This window comes from Miniopterus schreibersii (assembly GCF_964146895.1).
Source record: "Miniopterus schreibersii genome assembly, chromosome: 5".
Taxonomy (NCBI): Eukaryota; Metazoa; Chordata; class Mammalia; order Chiroptera; family Miniopteridae; genus Miniopterus; species Miniopterus schreibersii.
Window position 1 is genome coordinate 47353973 of NC_138106.1, and position 17514 is coordinate 47371486.

At 43.7% G+C, this 17514-nt stretch overlaps 1 protein-coding gene across 4 annotated transcripts in view; it reads left to right on the top strand.

Moving 5' to 3' along the window:
• Positions 1-17514, top strand: part of MYLK (myosin light chain kinase) — a 230189-nt gene that overhangs the window by 89005 nt on the left and 123670 nt on the right. The gene's annotated exons all lie outside the window — the stretch shown is intronic.

A 17514-nucleotide genomic window follows, 5' to 3' on the forward strand; every position in this document is an offset into this window, starting at 1 on the left:
TCCTTTGAGTTTTTTCTTTTATAACAGTGAGAATATATATGATTATTAAGTATCATGTTATACATATTAAATAATGATAGTTTGTCAACTGCCTTTTTACTTAATAGTTAAACATTTTCTCATATGCCTCAAGATATAATTTTTAATAGTCATATAGTATTTTATTTTATTGTTTTACCATCATTATTTTAAATGGACTATATTTTGGACATTTGGATTTCTAATATTTGATCTTTTAAATAACTTAAACTTATATCCATCATCATGGACATCTTTGATAATTTCAAAGGCAGATATTAGACTTATTGAATCTTTTTAAGCCTTTTCATAGCTATTTCTAAATTGTTAGGATAGCCATTAAGATCAACATTACTATGCTACCTTATAGATAAGAAATACGAAGGTTAAGTTGTTACCCTTGCATCGGCAGTGATAAAGAATTTGTAATCACTAGTAGTCACTTTACCTATTAAATTAACAAACTTTAATGAAGGATATCACATTTTACTTTACATTTGCTTAATTTTAATTAAACATTTTCGTATGTTTGTCTGCCTCATGAGCTTCTTGTTCATATCTTTTATGTCTTTCTTTATGTGCTCCTTTTATTTAGTCATATTAACTTTTTATATATTAAGATCTTTTGCCTTTGTTTCTGTATATAATTCAAATATGTTTAGTTTGTTTACCTTTTAATATTGGTCATAATTTTACTTTTGTACAAAATTTAAAATTTAAGTGGCCAGATATCTTTATTGTTTCTGTTATTGGTGTCATGCTTGGAATCCTGATTATATCTGCATTTCTTCTACAATTTTTTTTTTTTTTTACTTTTAACATTTTAATCAAAATGGGTGTTTCTGGGTATAGTTTGAGGTAGGAAATTCTAAATATGATTTTCCCCCCAAATTATCTGTACTTACTGAATAATCCATTCTTTTCCCACTCATTTGAAGTCACTTTTATCATGTACTAAAGTCTTATGTATAAGGTTTGTTTTAGGATTTTTCTGGGCTGTTTTATTAATCGGTATGTATATTCTTTTATCAGAACCAAAATGATTTTAGTTGTTGTAGTTTTTTACCATAGTCATATCTATTAGTATAATCTCATTGACTACTTCTAATCCAAGGGCAAAATATTTCTCTTTATTTACTCAAGACATCATATGATTTAGGAAGTTTTGAAATTTTCATTATATGGGATCTTTGCACTTTTTAAGTTTATTCCTAGATGCAGTGTATGTGTATGTTTGCTTTTTCTAATTGGTAATAGCTACTAGATGTGAAAACAATTTTTTTTTTTGAGTAGTTAGTTTATAAGTGGCCAAAGTCAATATCAGACGTATATGCATGGCCTTCAATGCTTTTATTATTGAACAAAAAAAACCCTAAAAATTAATGAACCAAGCAGTCAACTTACAAAATCAGAGAGTAGAACAAACTAATGGAAAGCAGGAGCAAGATATTTATACAAAAGCAGAAATTAGTTCATTATAACATAGAAAAACAATATTAATGAATAAATTTAAGGACGAGTCTTGAAATAGGAAAACCCAACCAGGCCAATCAAAGAAAACAGAAAATATACTTTAATTTTGGAAATGAGACAGTAACCACTGATCTGAAGTTGACAAAAATTAGATTTTCATGTTCAACTCTGATAATACACTTGGAAATCTTGAAAGAAATAGATGCTTTATAAGAAAATAGGAACTTTCAAAACTGACTAAAAAAGAAGCTGAACACCTAAAACGTTTAGTGAAAGGAACTGGAAAGGTTGAGGTAATACCTGCTGAAAATGTGCTGGACCCAGATACTAGTTTTGTGGGTGAATTCATTAAACCCTTCAAGGAACAGATCATTCCAAGCTCTGATTCATAGCACAAAGGTTACTTAAAGTATAAATGGAATATTTCTTTCATGTTCTCTCTCACTTATGCTTTCAGTTCTGATAAATTCTTAGGAAACTAAGATTGGGGTTGGGAGGTACCTTAGAGGGTCTGAAGTCTTGCCTTGACAACATACCAGCTGGATGGTCCTCCAAGCTCATTGTGAACACTTCTGAAGGTGGGGACCTACCATGTCACACTTGGTCCCTGTGGCTATTCAGGCAAGGTTATCCTTCCTTGTATGAGCCTCAGTCTGCCTCCTGAGATTTTGGACCCATTCACTCCTGTTCGGTCTTCTGGAGCTACACAACACATAGATTCTTTTATACAAGATCTCTTCGTATACTTGCAAACAGATATGTCCTTTTATTGTGTTTTATTCTAAATATACTTACTTCCATCAACTGGTCTCTCTGTCCTTAAGTAAACATCTTTTGAGCACCTGTAAGGTGCCAGTTGGGCAGTGGGCATTGCCATTCTCTCACAGATCATGAGCCCTTCATCAAAGCCCTGTTAACATGTGGCATGTGTGCCTAGAAGCATCCTGTCGGTGGTCATCAGACAGAATGGGACTGCCCTCTCCTTGTTCAGACACCATGTTCTGTTAAACAGCTTAAGACTGAATAATGTTTAGGAGACTCTTACCCAGCTCCTTTTACACATGAGCTGCCCCCTACTCCGAGTTTGTCTAGATGACTTAAGGCCTTAAAGTTCTCTCCTAACTTTCTTTTTCTTTGGACCTGTGTTCTTCTAGAATGTTGATCTGGTTATGCCCTCAATATTGATGCCAACTTTAGTTCTCATGAGCAACCTTGCAGACTTCACTCAAGTAGTTAATAAAAATGTTAATGTAAAAGAGAAATATGAGTCCTAGGACCTACCAGAGAGACCACGTCATTAATTAAAAACTACTTATCGATCACCTACTATGTGCTAAGTGTGCTGGGAGTTGGTGATTCATTGGTGAGCCAAACCATTGCAGTTCTTTCCACAGGCAGTTATAGTCTAGTGCTGTGAGACAGGAGAGAGTAACTGTGATATAGGTGAATGATAAACCTTGATGGGACCCACTGAAACAAGACTGCAAGGTGCCATGGGAGCGTAACAGCATGACTTAGTTTGGGAAATCAAGAAAGGTGTCTCTGAAAATACACTTGAGCTGGGACACAAAGATAGGAGAGGAGAGACATCAGTCAACCATTCACTCAGTTGTGGCTTTAGTAGCCATGCTAGGCATGGAGAGAACTTCAAAATAGGTGTAATGTCTAGTTTCCCCTCTTGAGTAACTCATAGTCTTGTAGGGAGTTGTGCCAATTGTGTCTGAAATAAACAAAAGCATCACTTGTGTTACTGGTATAGAAACTCTCATCTTGGACTGTTGTGGACCATTCCAATTTAGAATATTCTCACTTTTTCCAGTAAAGTCATCCAAATATCCTTGGAGTTCCAATATTTCAATGTTGAGAGTTATAACACCAACTCCTTCTTGCACCTGGAGGCTGCCCATAAATTTCTTGTCAGATAATGTGCGCTGGGTTTTTTTTTGGTTTTTTTTATGGAACATATGGTCACTGGGCTCGCTGTAGGGCAGAAAGAAATATGAAAGGTGATGTAATGGTGATTAGTTGCCTCAGATTTTCTGGGACAGGCCTGATTTTAAACAGTCTGTACTGTGATCAGATAAATGTCTGCTGGTTTTGAAAATGTGGTCATTTCAGACAATAGTGTCAGTGCTGAAAGTTGGGAGGCGGGAAGGATCAGAGGGGGCTGAATAATTGGGGAGGCCCCAGGGAGGGGGAGTGAGTAGCCCTGGAGAAGTGGGCAGAGAGGGAAGGGTGTAGCACCTCAGAATTGCTCCTTGCTTGGTTCCCTAACCGTGCACATTTCTAGGGTATTTATCTTGTTCACCTAACAGCGTATGGTGAGCATTTTTTAAAAGGACAGCATTAGGAAAAGAAATCTGAGGTACAACACAGGCTATGGGCAAATAGAAATAGAACCAGAATGATCTTTTGCAGCAGGGAGATAAGTGAGAATTGTTTGTGTTGGCATTTAGCCCTGGCTTTAGGATCCCCCCCCCCCTCCCAGCTTTATTAATAAATACGACCTACTTAGGGATGGAGCTCTCTCCCCAGTAGCCAATCTGCAGGTATGTTTAGAAACCAGTACCCAATCCGAGCCCTGAGTGGTGGCTTGGATGAGTCTTATGGGTCAGTGTCCCCCTTGTTCCATGGGTCTCCCCACAGGTGACTCAGCTGGACAGGCAGAGCTGAGAATTCTGGCTCTGCCACGGCCTGCACTGCATCTCCCGTATCTGCTCTGGTAGCAGACCCTGCCAGGGGCAGCGAAATCAATTGCAAAGAAGCTGAGGGCCGAGCAGCTTTAGTTTCTCCCACTTCTGTCTGTCCAGCAAAAGGAAAGGGAAAATACCACCCTCGCAAATGCGACCCTGGTCCTGGACCCAGCTGTGAGGCTTCTAAGACAGAAAACGGCTTTGAAATAAAAGCTGCTCTCACACGTGTGTCCTGCTGCTGAGGATGAAGGGCTCTTGGGCCCCAGGCATGCCCATTCCTCTGGACTGCAGACTGGCCTGGCTCCCATGGCCTCTGGGGCAAGAACCCCTGACCTGCTCGGGCTGTGGCGGGCACCAGTGTCAGTGAAGCGGCTGCCGTGAGTTGTGGATGAGCAGCAGGGAGTGTTACCAGCTTCCCAGAGTTTAGGGGCTCCCTGAGAAGGTGAGGGGTGCTGGTAGATGTTAGACTTTTCTAGTATAAAGTCGACTTTCTAAAGTCATAACAAGTTTACAGATCTTTCCAGTACCCACAGAGCACAAACCAGGCCATTGCCCAAGAGCCACCAGGGTCTCTCCCGGCAGCCTGTCCCCCTGAAGGCAGCCTACAGGCACCACTCTTCACGGCGAATGGCATTTCTCTGCCACTTTCTGATACTCCCATGGGACTGGCATCCACCACTCTTACCTCTTCCTCGCCCCTCAGGCTTGGAGGTGACCATAGCTGACCCCCTTCTTTCAGTAAAGGCCCCACTTGGGGTGACCCTGGAGCCTGCCAGCATAGCCACTCATTTTTCATAGCAGCTCAGGGTGCACCAGGAATTCTCTGAGCTGGGTGGTCTGAGCAGTTGCCCACACTGAGCTGAGGCCGAGACCCATCCACAGGCTCCTCAAACCAGATTAGTAACCAGAGCTTCTATCTAATAGGGCACTTATTTAATTTTTTATAGTTTTGTGTGTCTAGAAAAGGAGCGCAGATGCCCAGGCTTTCTGCAGGCTGCCTGCTCACCCTCCTTTCCTTAGGGATACTCTAGGGGGTGGGAGAAGGGCTGCCTGGGCTGCGAAGCTCCCGACACAAGAAGCCCTCCAGCTTCTCTCGTAGCAGTCTGGGAAACCGGCTGGTTTTGAATCCTCTACCAGCCAGGGCTTGGTCAGGCTGAAGCAGCCTCCACTAACCCTGCATGCACAGCTTTGGGGGGTGGGAGGCACCCCAGCCTTCTGGTCAGTGACTGCAGCTGCTGCTTGTACTGCCAGCCTCCTGGGGTTGAGGGTGCTCTGTGCCAGCCCAGCTGGGCCCCAGCCCCCATGGATCCCTGAGGATCACATAGTTGAAAGGGACATTGGCAGAAGTGGGAAAAGGAAAATTTGAGCTTTGTTTTTACTAAATAACTGGGCAGCTTTTCCCTCCATTTTTCCAGATGCTTCTTCAGAAAAAAAATTTCAATGTCTTGGACTGGAATGTTTAAATCTGGTTTAAATACGTGTTTTGCGCTAGGACTCAAACCCCCAACACGCCACTAACAAACAGCCAGAGAAGCTCCACGCAAAGGCTTGCTCACCATAGGACCTTATTCGAGGGCCACTGCCGTTTCTTCCTTCTGTCTCTCCTGTGCCGCCTGCAGCCCTGCCCTAAAATTCCTGAACAATAACTTGTGCAAGAACCACACTGCGTGGAACTGAATTGGCAGGAGCAGTAAATCAGGCAGAAGCGGCTGAAGAGAATGGCTCTGGTTAGCCTGGAACTGTCTGAGGAGAGAGACTGGAGGAGGAGAGGGAGCCCCAGGGCTCCTCCTGGCTGTGCCTGCACTGCCCTGGAAACCTGGGTTTACCTCTCCTGGAGCTCAGCCCAGTGTGGGGTCCCTGAGCCGCGGAAATAAGGTGGGCAACCAACTCTTGTCTAGTCAAACTTGCATGGCTGGTTCCTACAAACCCAGTCCTCTCAGTCAGGCCAACCCAGGTCCCTTGGCGCAGAGTGCTGCAGTGGGAAGTGGCCTGGGGTGCCCGCTCAGCTCTAAGCAACAGCCCACCCAGCTTCTCCCCGCCCTCTGTGCTCCCGCAGCACTAACTGGACGTGCTCTCGTTGATGGCATACCTGTCACCCAACAGACTCTGGGGTGGAGACCCTGCTGTCTTCGTCCCATCTCCTGCCCAGAGAGCAGCTCTGTGTGGCAGGAGTAGAGTGGGACAGGGCAGAACAGGAGAGAAATAGCAGGGCCTTATGAGCCATGCTAACTGGATTTTATTCTTAGTGCATAAAAGCCATTGGAAAATTTTTAAATCGAAATGACTTTGTCTGATTTATATTTTTTCAAACTTCTTTTTCTTCATTTTAATACTTAACATAAAGCTATTTTACTAAAGGCAATGTAGTATTTGGCAAAGGGATAAACATACAGGTTATTTTCAAAAATAGATCCACACATATATATGGTTCATTGATTTTTTTATTGTGTTAAATATACATAGCATAAAACTGACCATTTTAACAATGTTTAAGTATACAGTTCTGTGGTATTAAGTACATTACATTGCTGTACAATTATCACCACCATCCATTTCTCAAGCTTTTTTCATCTTACAAAACTGAAACTCTGTACCCATTACATAATAATCCCCCCTTCCTCCCAGCCTGTGGCAACCACCATTCTGTTCTATTGTCTCATGAATTTGACTACCCCTGGTAGCTCATATAAGTGCAATCATACAGTATTTGTCCTTTTGTGATTGGCTTATTTCACGCATCACGATGTCTTCAAGGTTCATTTGTGCTGTGGCATATATCAGAATTTCCTTCTTTTTTCAGGTTGAGTAATATTCTGTTGTATGTATATATCACATTTTGTTCATTCATCCCTTGATATGCCTGGGTATCTTCCCTCTTTGGGTTGTTGTGAGTAATGCTGCTATGAACATGGATTACAAACACCTCTTTGAATCTCTGCTGTCAATTCTTTGGGGTATTTACATAGAGGTGAAAACTGCTGGATCATAGGGTAGTTCTACGTTTAATTTTTTTTTTTTGAAAATATATCTTTATTGATTTCAGAGAGAGGAAAGGAGAGGGAGAGAGAGAGATAGAAACATCAATGATGAGAAAGTCATTGATCAAGCCCACAACCCAGGCATATGCCCTGACCAGGAATTGAACCCCGATCGCCTGGGTCCTAGGTTGACGCTCACCCGCTGAGCCACGCCCGGCGGGGCATACGTTTAATTTTTTGAGGAAACATGATGCCGTTTTCCACAGCAGCTGCACCATTTCACGTTCTCACCAGCAATACACACAGATTCCAGTTTCTTGTCATCCTTGTCAACATGTTATTTTCTGAGTTTTTAAAAAATAATAAGCATCCTTAAAATGAGTTTTCATAAAAACTTATAAACCCATGAGGACAGATAGAATGGGAGAGAGACAACAGCGGATAAGAGATGTCAACAAATTGGTGAATGAAGGAAAGCTAATAGATGGTTGGCTGCCTTGGGGTTCAGCTTTCTGTGTTGGGCTATGACTGTAGTTAGGGGTGTGCAGTAAGAAAAGTAAGCCTGCTTGTGCCAGAAAATTCCTGAAAAGGCTGAGGAATTAGAGATATCAATGCTTTCAAAGCCCAGGTTGTGGAGTGAAACTAAAAGCTGGAGGATTGGTGAAAGCGTATGTAATAAGGAGCAGTTAGTCCCCAGACCCCTGCTGTGAAAGGAGCAGTTAGACCCAGATCCCCTTCCGTAGCCACGTGCCAAGCCCCTGTTCCCCGCCTGCCCAAAAGGATTGAAGGTTCTCTTTGGAGACATGGAACCTGACCAGCTCTCAACTCCGGGACACAAAGCACAGCTCGAGGTGGGGGTGCGGTGTTGCGCTCACAAAGGAGAAGGGGCTACGTGAAGGTCAGTATGTTGAAGTGAGACCCCCCCTGGCCTTCCCTCAGAATCCTAAATGCTGGTAGACAGGCTTAATTACTGTGTCCCCACCACCACCACCAAAGCAGGAAATTGGGAGAGTACAGTTTCTTTGTGGAAACTGATCATCTCACAGAAGGAGATCCATAGATATCGACAATTGAGGGGTTTTACCCACTCACTGTGCTGGGGTCTCACAAGTTGGTAAGTCCCCACCTGTGTGCATGGAATTTTTAATTTCTTTACTCATGTATGTGAGAAATCAATGAAGGATCATCAGATGGCTGAGGGAAGCCTCTGTTATGAAATAGACCAAAAGAACCACAAAAGGAGGTAAGTAGACTACAGAAAATGGAAAACGTCAAAGAAATTCCTCAGAGGTGATGTGTTGCTTCCATCAAACAAGAAGAGGAGATTATTTAGAACAGTTTTGAAAAACTGAAAAAGAAAGGCTTTTTTGAAGTTAATGATAGCCAAAATAACAACTGTAACTTCAAAAGGCTGGTTGGAAGATAAAATCGAGGAAGTCTCCCTGAAAGAGCAAGAAGGTGAAGGCGGAAAGTAAGTGAGGAAAGAAGGGCAGGGGTCAGTCTAGTGGGCCTCCTGGCCAACTCCTAGGAGCTCTACAAAGAGAACTTAGAACAAAACAGGGGAGAAAAAGTTGTCAAAACACAAAAACTCAAAAAGAAAAGTCATGCAATGCCGATAATGAAAAGACCTATTCCCAAAGATCCAACACCGTGAGTGAACAAAGACCCACCCCAGGGCAAATCATGAGACTTTAGACTGTCAGGGAGGAAGAGAAGATTCCAAAAGTTTGAAAGGAAAACACACACACACACACCCGCCCAGGCTGAGGTCAGGATCAGCATGGCATTATAACTCTCAACAGCAACATTGGATGCCAGAAGCATTGCCTTCAGTGTCATGAAGTCATGCCTTCAAAATTCTGAAGAAAAAAAGATTTTCCATGGAGAATTCCATCCTTAGACAAACTGTAAGTTGTGTATACAGGTAGGATATTAACACTTTCAGAAATGCCAGCTTTAAACATTTCAGCCTTCATTCATTCTTCAGAAGCCACTGTGGGGGCAGATGCTCGGCCACAGCGGTGACACACGCCGAGAAACCCGCACCCAGCCCAGCGAGCGCCGGGCTTCGAGGGGGGAGGGCGCGTCAGGGGTACCTCCGGCCGAGGGAAAAACTAAACGCCAGTGATGAATCCACTATCCGACCACTGCTGAGAAGAATTTTATAGTTCTTTTGAGAAGTCGGGGTTCTTAAAAAAAACCAAAGCATGACTGCTGTTAACTCCATGAACAATGAGAGGTTGGAGCAATTTAGTTGTATACTGCGGAGCTTGGCGGTGAGCAAAGTTCGAGTGAAGCAGACACTGACACACTGATGTAAAATCTATGATGTAATCGCTGGGGGGTAGTGGGAGGGTTTCTGGGGAGGGATATTTGAGAGCTACACGCTCATATTCTATACAGAAAGTTAAGAAATAAATGTCTAAAATATGAAAGAATAGAACAGGAGTTGTGAAAGGCTCTTGTTTAGAAATATGGAAGAAAATACCAGATGAAATGGCTAAAAGAGTTCAAGATGATTGCCTCAGGGAAGGAAAGTTGGGGTTGGGGGGGGTGGAACAGAGCCCTGCTTTTGTCGTTGTTACTTGTAGTACCTTACAATTGACCATGTATATGTATTGTCTTGGTAAGAATAAAAACAGTTTAATAAATCATGTTTGGTTGTGCTTTTCAGCCTGGTGGGCAGGCAGACACTGGCATCGCACAAAGAGCAACTCTGACTCCTTGTCTGGTTCTCCATGCAGATCAGGATGCCTTTGGGCAGCTAGGGTCTGGGGAAATCATTCTGCCATAAAGTAGCAAGCTCACACGACTGCCTTCTGCCCCTTGTGTCAGGTATTTTCTGCCAGCGTCCCAGAGATTCTCAGGCAGCAAGAAGGGTCCTGCTTCCCAAGTGCCTCCTGCTCACACCCCCTCCCTCCCAGCCTGCTGCCTGGGAGAATCAAAGCAGAATGCACACTTTGTGTGAGGACGTGCATGTGGACAGGTGTTGGGTCAGAGGGAAGCCTGGGAAGACCAAAAATCAGAATTTAAGGCAAGGGGACCAAGTTGAGATGTTCTTGGGTTGTTGGGACCCTTGAGTTACCTTTGCCCAACTCTGCTTTTAAACAAAATTACCTAATATTCTCAGAGAGTCCTGCTAGGACAGGACCATCCCAGTACAATCCATGACCAGTTTCAGAGTCTTGTGGCATCTGGGCTCTGCTGTTTGAGGCATGAGGAGGCATTGCCAACTCATCTGTGTGTTATTTGGGGAGGAGCCCTCTGCTCCATCCCTTCTGCCAGTGAGGTATGCCTCTCTCTCTCCGGGTCCAGCCATGACTGGCTAGAAACTCCAGATTTATTGCCCCAGATTGATTTCCTTCCCAGCACTCACTCATGCCCTTGAAATTCCAGGGCTGCATTAGGCAGTGAGGCAGAAATCAAGGGATGGTCTCTGTCTCAAAGGTGCACATGGTGTTACAGGACTGGAATGATGGGACAGTCAAAACTACAGACTGGATATTTGTTTTAAAGTGTGCTTTGTGATGTTACGTAAAAATAATTACTTTTCTAATGGGGTTTACTCTTTTTTTAAAAAATATATGTCTTTATTGATTTCAAAGAGAGGAAGGGAGAGGGAGAGAGAGATAGAAACATCAATGAAGACAGAGTCATTGATTGGCTGCCTCCTGCACGCCCCCTGCTGGGGATCCAGCCTACAACCCTGGCATGTGCCCTGACCGGGAATCGAACTCTGATCTCCTGGATCATAGGTCGATGCTCAATCACTTCTTCAACCACTGAGCCACTCGGGCCAGGCTGGGGTTTACTTTTTAAATAAAAATAATAAGCCAGTTCAGCTAAGGCAGAAGTTGTTCTCAGACTGTTCGGTGTTTATCGAAAAGTGTGATGCCTTGCAGTTGTTTATAAGAATGTGAGTTGTGTAAAGTGAGGTTCAGCAAGCCCAGAAGTTCACAAGTGCTGATATTTCTTAGGGCACAAACAATTTCACGCTGTTAAACAAAGCTGGGAGCTGAGTGGTTTCTGGGGTACCTGATTTTAAAGAGTTATTGATTTTGAAGAAAAGAAGAGACAGAACTAACCTTTAGACTTTATTAATGTACTATTGTACTTCATTTGATCAGAAACTTTCCCATGGAAGTGAATACTGCTATCATCTCATCTCACAGTTGTATAAACTGAGGACCAGATAAATTAAGTAACTTGCCCAAAGTCGGGCAACAGGTGATCAGTGCAGCCAGGAGCCACACACAAGTCTGATTCCAGAGACCATATATTTTTCTGAATTAGTCAGAACTCGTTTGCAAGTGAGAGAAGCCAACTTCATCTGGGGTAAGCGATAGAGATGTATTGCCTCATATGAGTGGATCTGGAGTCCACCACAGCTCTGTCAGGCAGCACCTCCATCTCTTCTCTTCTTCACTGTGTGTGTGACATCTTCCTTTGTAGGTGGCTTCCTCTTCTTGGGTGGGGGCAAGAAAATGGGGGCAGGGATAGGAGAAGATGGCTGCAGGCAGCTTCAGGTTTATATCTTTCCACCTTGGGATCCCCGTGAAAGTAGACAGTAGTTTGGTCTCCCTTTGTTCTAATTTAAAATTGCAGGGAAGAGCTCTGATTGGCCGCCTTGTATCACATGCTCAGTTTTGGAGCCCAAGTACCTTGGCCAGAAGGCAGCTGACCCAATCACACCCCACCAGACTCACTGTGGTGTATGGAGGGGGGAGGAGCTGTTCCTCGAAGGAGGAGTGTGCAACTTACATTGGGGAAGGTGGGCAGAAGATTCTGAACGAATTAAAAACAAAAACAAACCCAAACCACAGCACTAACTTGTTAAACCTCTGCAGTGCCAATGCCTCTTATTAATATTTTAATATATTTGAGAGTATATCAGCTCCCAGGCCAGCCTTACCAGCTGGAGATGCTGTGTCCTTGGAAGGCTTTTGAGAGGGAATAAAGCCAGATCCCAGGACTTTGTGTAGAGAGGTTCCCGGTGAGGCTGGAATCCCACAGTCATCCCACAGGGACTGGGGGCTCAAACAGAAGGACCCTAGTTTTTATATGAAAACTATGAATTTGGAAGAACTAAGAAAATGTCACGTAGGATTCTGTTTTTGCTGGACTGCTTCAAAGGCTTTTAGGTGCTTGTATCATTAAAAAGGAATAAAAAAGTTGCATGCATTGATAAGCCTAATCTAGATAAAAGGAAATAGATCTTTTTTGGTTTTTGAAAGATTCAGAAGAGCCTGCGGTGTGACCCAAGGCAGCCAACCTGTAACCTGCCTTGTGCTCTCAGTGGGAGAAACTTGCAGATGTTAGGGTGCGGGGGGTGGGGAAGAGGGAGGAATCTGTGTCTTGGGCCTTAGGAAAAGAAAACTTGACCTAGAAAGAGAGAGTGGCTGATTGCAGAGAGAGACTTTCAGCATCTGTCCCTGAAGATTCATGTGGCATTTGCTGGGCCAATTTGAGGAATGGCTCTCGACATTCTGAATTTATTTTTCATGGAACCACTTTTGTCTTCACTGTTTCACAAGTTGGACTAGGGACAGGGAGCATCCAGCAGTTTAAGCCTCTCACTAATTGCTGTTTTTAGCTGGTATGATCTCTTCCTGATGGATTCTGTGGTTTCAGTTAAGGCTTTTGACAGTTGGCAACGGGATTATTCAAAGCCTTAATTAAGTTCCAGCCTGTCCAATGGGCGGTGTGCCAATTGCTGACACAGACTCAGACCCTAACATTGGTCATGTCATGCCCACGGCTCACCCTTCACTCTTCACTCTCCTACTGTATCCATGATGTAAGTTTTATAGACATTTTTTTGTGATCTAATTTGTTGGGGGATGTTAATGTTTTAATTCTCCTTTCTGTGCCTCCATGACTATTTATTATTTGGTGAACTTATACTCAGAGATGTGGCTGAGGATTCTTTGTCAACTAATTCCTCAGCACCATTGGTTTATTTCCTATTATTTTTCAGCTTTTAAATAATCAGTTCTGTTCTAGTCATTTATCATAGAATATATTTATTGTAGGAGAAGCTGCCTTGAAATAGAAGTTCAAAGTAATGTGCTACAGGCAGGCAGGCAATTAAAAGCATGTAGACAGTCATGTTGCAGAATCAGCTTTGTCTAGCTTGGGGGACACACTTGTCCAACAGGCTTCCTTAATGTCCCATCCTCCAGGCTCAGCCTTTCCCAGCGTTGGTTCAATTGCTCAACAAGATTAAAATAAATACTTAATGACAACCCCTTGAGTCAGTTGTTACTGGCCCGGAGAATTTCCCAGCTCACTGCTGACTTTTTCTTTGTGTAGCTTTCCAACTCCCCAGTGTCCTGGTGGGCAGCCTGTTTTCACCCAGCCTCAGCTCAGTTCTGCCTTCTCTCCTTTTGGTCTCACTCCATCTCAACGTGGGCAGAGCCTCAGTTGCACCTCCTGCCCAGCTGTGCGCTGCAGCTGCGCGGGCTTACAGTGCTCATACAGGGACAGGCCCACCCAGGAACAAAAGACATGTAGGAGATTATCAAAAACAGAAAAAGTATCCCCTTCTGTTCCTCATCAAGCTTAGAAGACAGCAGATGTGTTGCTCTGAATCTTGCAAGGGTTGTGGAGACAGAGAACCTGCCACTGCTCTGGGCTCAGGCTTTGGTAACCTGTCCTGAGCAACTCGGAATTGACTGAAGGCCCTTTACACATGTCAGGGAAATATCAAGAGGCTTAGTGCCCTTAGAATGTTTTACTTTTCGTCATTAAGTAAATCTCAAGACAGCACCAGGTTCTGAATAACTGTCCCTCAAATACGACAGGTAGATGTAAGGTAGCAGCAGCCGCCTGCCTACCTCCCAGCTTTCTCCCCACCACCCAGCACACACAAAATGAGCCCCCATTCCTTTTAAAGGCCTTCTGAGGCCATAAAGGTTTTTGAGGACATTTTATAGAGCTGGAGCACAGTTTTACTATTTTAAATTATTATAGGGGTTATGGTTACTATATCTTTATTTTTATGACAAGTTGTCGGTATGCCCTTGATTTATTTGATCCTGGGCTTTTGTTCAAGAACACAACCTCCAATTACATGTGGTTACTGTGGCAAAAACATGATTCTCCTTAAAATGACCCTCTTTGGGGCTGTGTCCAAAAACTCATTATGGTGAAAAGTCAGGGCTGCCTATTCATGTCCATGAGCATTTCTCCTTGTGGTCACTTGGTTTTCCCATACAGAGGATTACAGGGGACCAAGGCTGTGGGCTGAACCCAGAGGAGTCTGTAGGGAGAGGAAAGAATCTTCCAGTGGAAGCTAAGTGGGTCACTGTTTAGAACCACACTATTTCAGAGATGGGAGGGATCTTAGCCTGAAGCATCTGGGAAGCCACGCTAGACCCCAGGACTCAAGCCCCAGCCCCTCTCTGTACCACACCGACTCTTCTAGGGGTGTCTTGAGCACATGCATAGGACCAGTCCTGTCTATCTTAGACCATTTGGGCATCTCTGCTGTAACAGAGATACCATAGACTGGGTGGCTAAACAACAGAAATTTATTTCTCACAGTCTGGAGGCTGGAAAGTCTAAGATCAAGGCACCAGCAGATTCCATGTCTGGTGAGGTCCCACTTTCTGGTTCACAGATGGCTGCCTTGCCTTGTCCTCACATCATAGAAGGGGTGAGGGAGCTCTCCAGGGTCCCTTTTATAGGGCCACTAATCCCATTCATGAAGGCTCCAACCTCACGTTCTAATCACCTGAAAGTCTCATCCTAATACCTCCTAGTTCCATCACATTGGGGGTTAGATTTCAACAAAAGAATTTTGGAGGAACACAAGCATTCAGTCTATAGCACTGTCCTGTTACTACAAGAAAATGGCCCAAGACTTGCTATGGATGGCCATATCTTTGGTGAACCCTTTGCTTTTTCCGCAAGTAGAGAGAAGATACTGCTTTAAACGAGAAGAGATTCAGGGTCTATTAGAGATAGATACTATCCGTGCTTTGGATTCTACAGTATTTGTCTCACCAAAAACATGAATTTACAGTGAGGCACAGAGAGACAACCACTCAACTTAGGGACCAATATTGTCCCGATCTGCCACTTAATCTGCCCTTGTGAGATCACTGGCAAATAGTCCACTTCTCCAGGCCTCTTTTCTCAGCTCTCTGGGCTTAATAATATGATTGACTTTGAGTTCTGTCACAGATGTTGTTGGTGCCCTTCCCAGACCCCTTCACCAGGTGGGTACATCCATTTCCAGCCGCTGGATTGTTGGCTAAGGGTTTGTAGTTAGGGTTCCCTGAATCCCAATTTCAGGTTCTGCTTCCAGGGAACCCAATCCAAGACACCTTCCTCATGGTGTTGTTCCAAGAATCAAATACGATTCTGTATGTGGAGGCCCTCTGGAAACTAAAGTATCAGTGGGGTTTTAGTGCGGTCCTAGGCCAGGCTGTAAACATACCAGCTGCGGCTCCTTGGCTGATGGCCTGTGATGAAGGCAGATAAGGCACCCAGGGAGGGCAGGGCTGTTGTCAGGGCTATTGTTGTACATCCCAAGAATGAGGACCCAGGCTTCTCTCCCTTCCCCACCCAGGAGTCCAAGAGAGTGGACAGACAGTAAAAATGGGTCTACTTGAAGCTGAATAATTTTTACGCAATGTTAAGTAGTGGTTGAGCAAGTTTTTCCCATGTTGGGAGGATCAGAGCTGGAGCTGCAAATCATTCAAACCTTGGAACAGAGCAAGGTCACAGAAATTCCTGCCTTTGCTTCGGATGCAAGGTGTACAAAAGTCCCATTGCTGCAAATGACACAGCTTCCTAAGAGGTATCAGTTTCAGCATATTTAAAAATCCCTAAATATTTATTTTAACAGGACATTTCAGATGTAAGAGTGTGTGCGTGTGCGTGTGTGTTGTGTGTAAAATGAGAGGAAAATTGAAAGGGAAAGAGGGAGCTGTGCCCCTGAGGTCTGGAACACTCGCAATGTCCCCAGTTAATCATTGACGCCTCAGGGACTGATGGGCCACCAGAGTTGGCAGTGCTGCAGGGGGCCAGAGTACTTGCTAATGGAATGCTAAGGATGCCTTTGGTACAGTTAATGATTTATCTGTGCCCAATTACAGTGCTCTACATGCCCTTTCTCTGAAGCTCACAGAAGGCTGGTGATCCTCTTCTGGAGGTTAGGCTGGCCCTGCCTAATGAGATGGGGGAGAAGATAATGATGATTTACAAATTCAGTACATGACCAGACTCCCCAAGGGCCTATAGAAAGGGTTTCTTTTCCTGCGTTGTTTCCTGAAGATACACTTTAACAGAGGAATCGGGCATCGACAGAATAATTGCTGTCTGATAATCCTTTGTGTGGACTTTTGTGCCAAGATAGTGCCACAATGTGACACATTATGTAGACACATGACATCTGTCACCGTCAAACATGCATAAGGTTTATTTGTGTAGTGTTTTTATTTCCATTGCTAGATTTAAATACTTTGAAGGCCTCCACAAATTAGTGAATGTTTTGTGCTATACATTCATTATTTAGACACACTAATATAAAAGGAACACATTTTCATTTAAGTTGCTTTTCTGTTTTACAAAATGCAGGTGTGTTGTTTGCAGAAATATCAGAGAATAATAGTTAGGTAAAAGGGAAAGAGGAGAGACCTGGAGACAACTGCCAGTAGTACTTAGTTTTCAATGTGTAATCAATATTTTTAAATTATTGAGCTCTTTTACATTCTTTTTTCATTGTGTCTGAAAAACACAATGTATAATTTAGTTCACATTGCAAGTCAGTTAGGACGAGCCACATTTCATGTACTCCTTCACCACCTGTGGCTAGTGATGCCATTCTGGGCAGCTCGGGGCTAGAACCTTGCTCCTCAAGGGGACCAGCAGCGTCAGCATCATCTAGAGTTTGTCTGAACCGCAGAGTCTCAGGTCTCACCCAGGACCTATAGAAGCAGAATCTGCATTTTAACAAGTGATTCATTTGCATGTTAGGGTGGGAAGCTCATCTCTACCCCTTGGGATTCTGATTTAACTGACCCAAGGTAGGGCCTGGACACTTGTATTTTTCAAAGCTCCCCTCGGCGATTCTAATATGCAGCCACGCTTGAGAGTCACTTGTGTCATGGGCTCTAGAGCATGGATGCCTGACTGCTTCTCTCTACCTTCAAGACCTCAGGAAACCTACCCAAACTCTCTGGGCCTCAATTTCTCATCTCTGAAATGGAGATGGAAATAGTATCTGCTTCAAGGGTTGCTATGAGGATAAATGAGTTAAAACATGTAAAGGACTCAAAACAGTACCAAGCACATAGGAAGTACTCCCTAAATATAAACTCTCACCCTTTCTTCTTTTTCTTGAA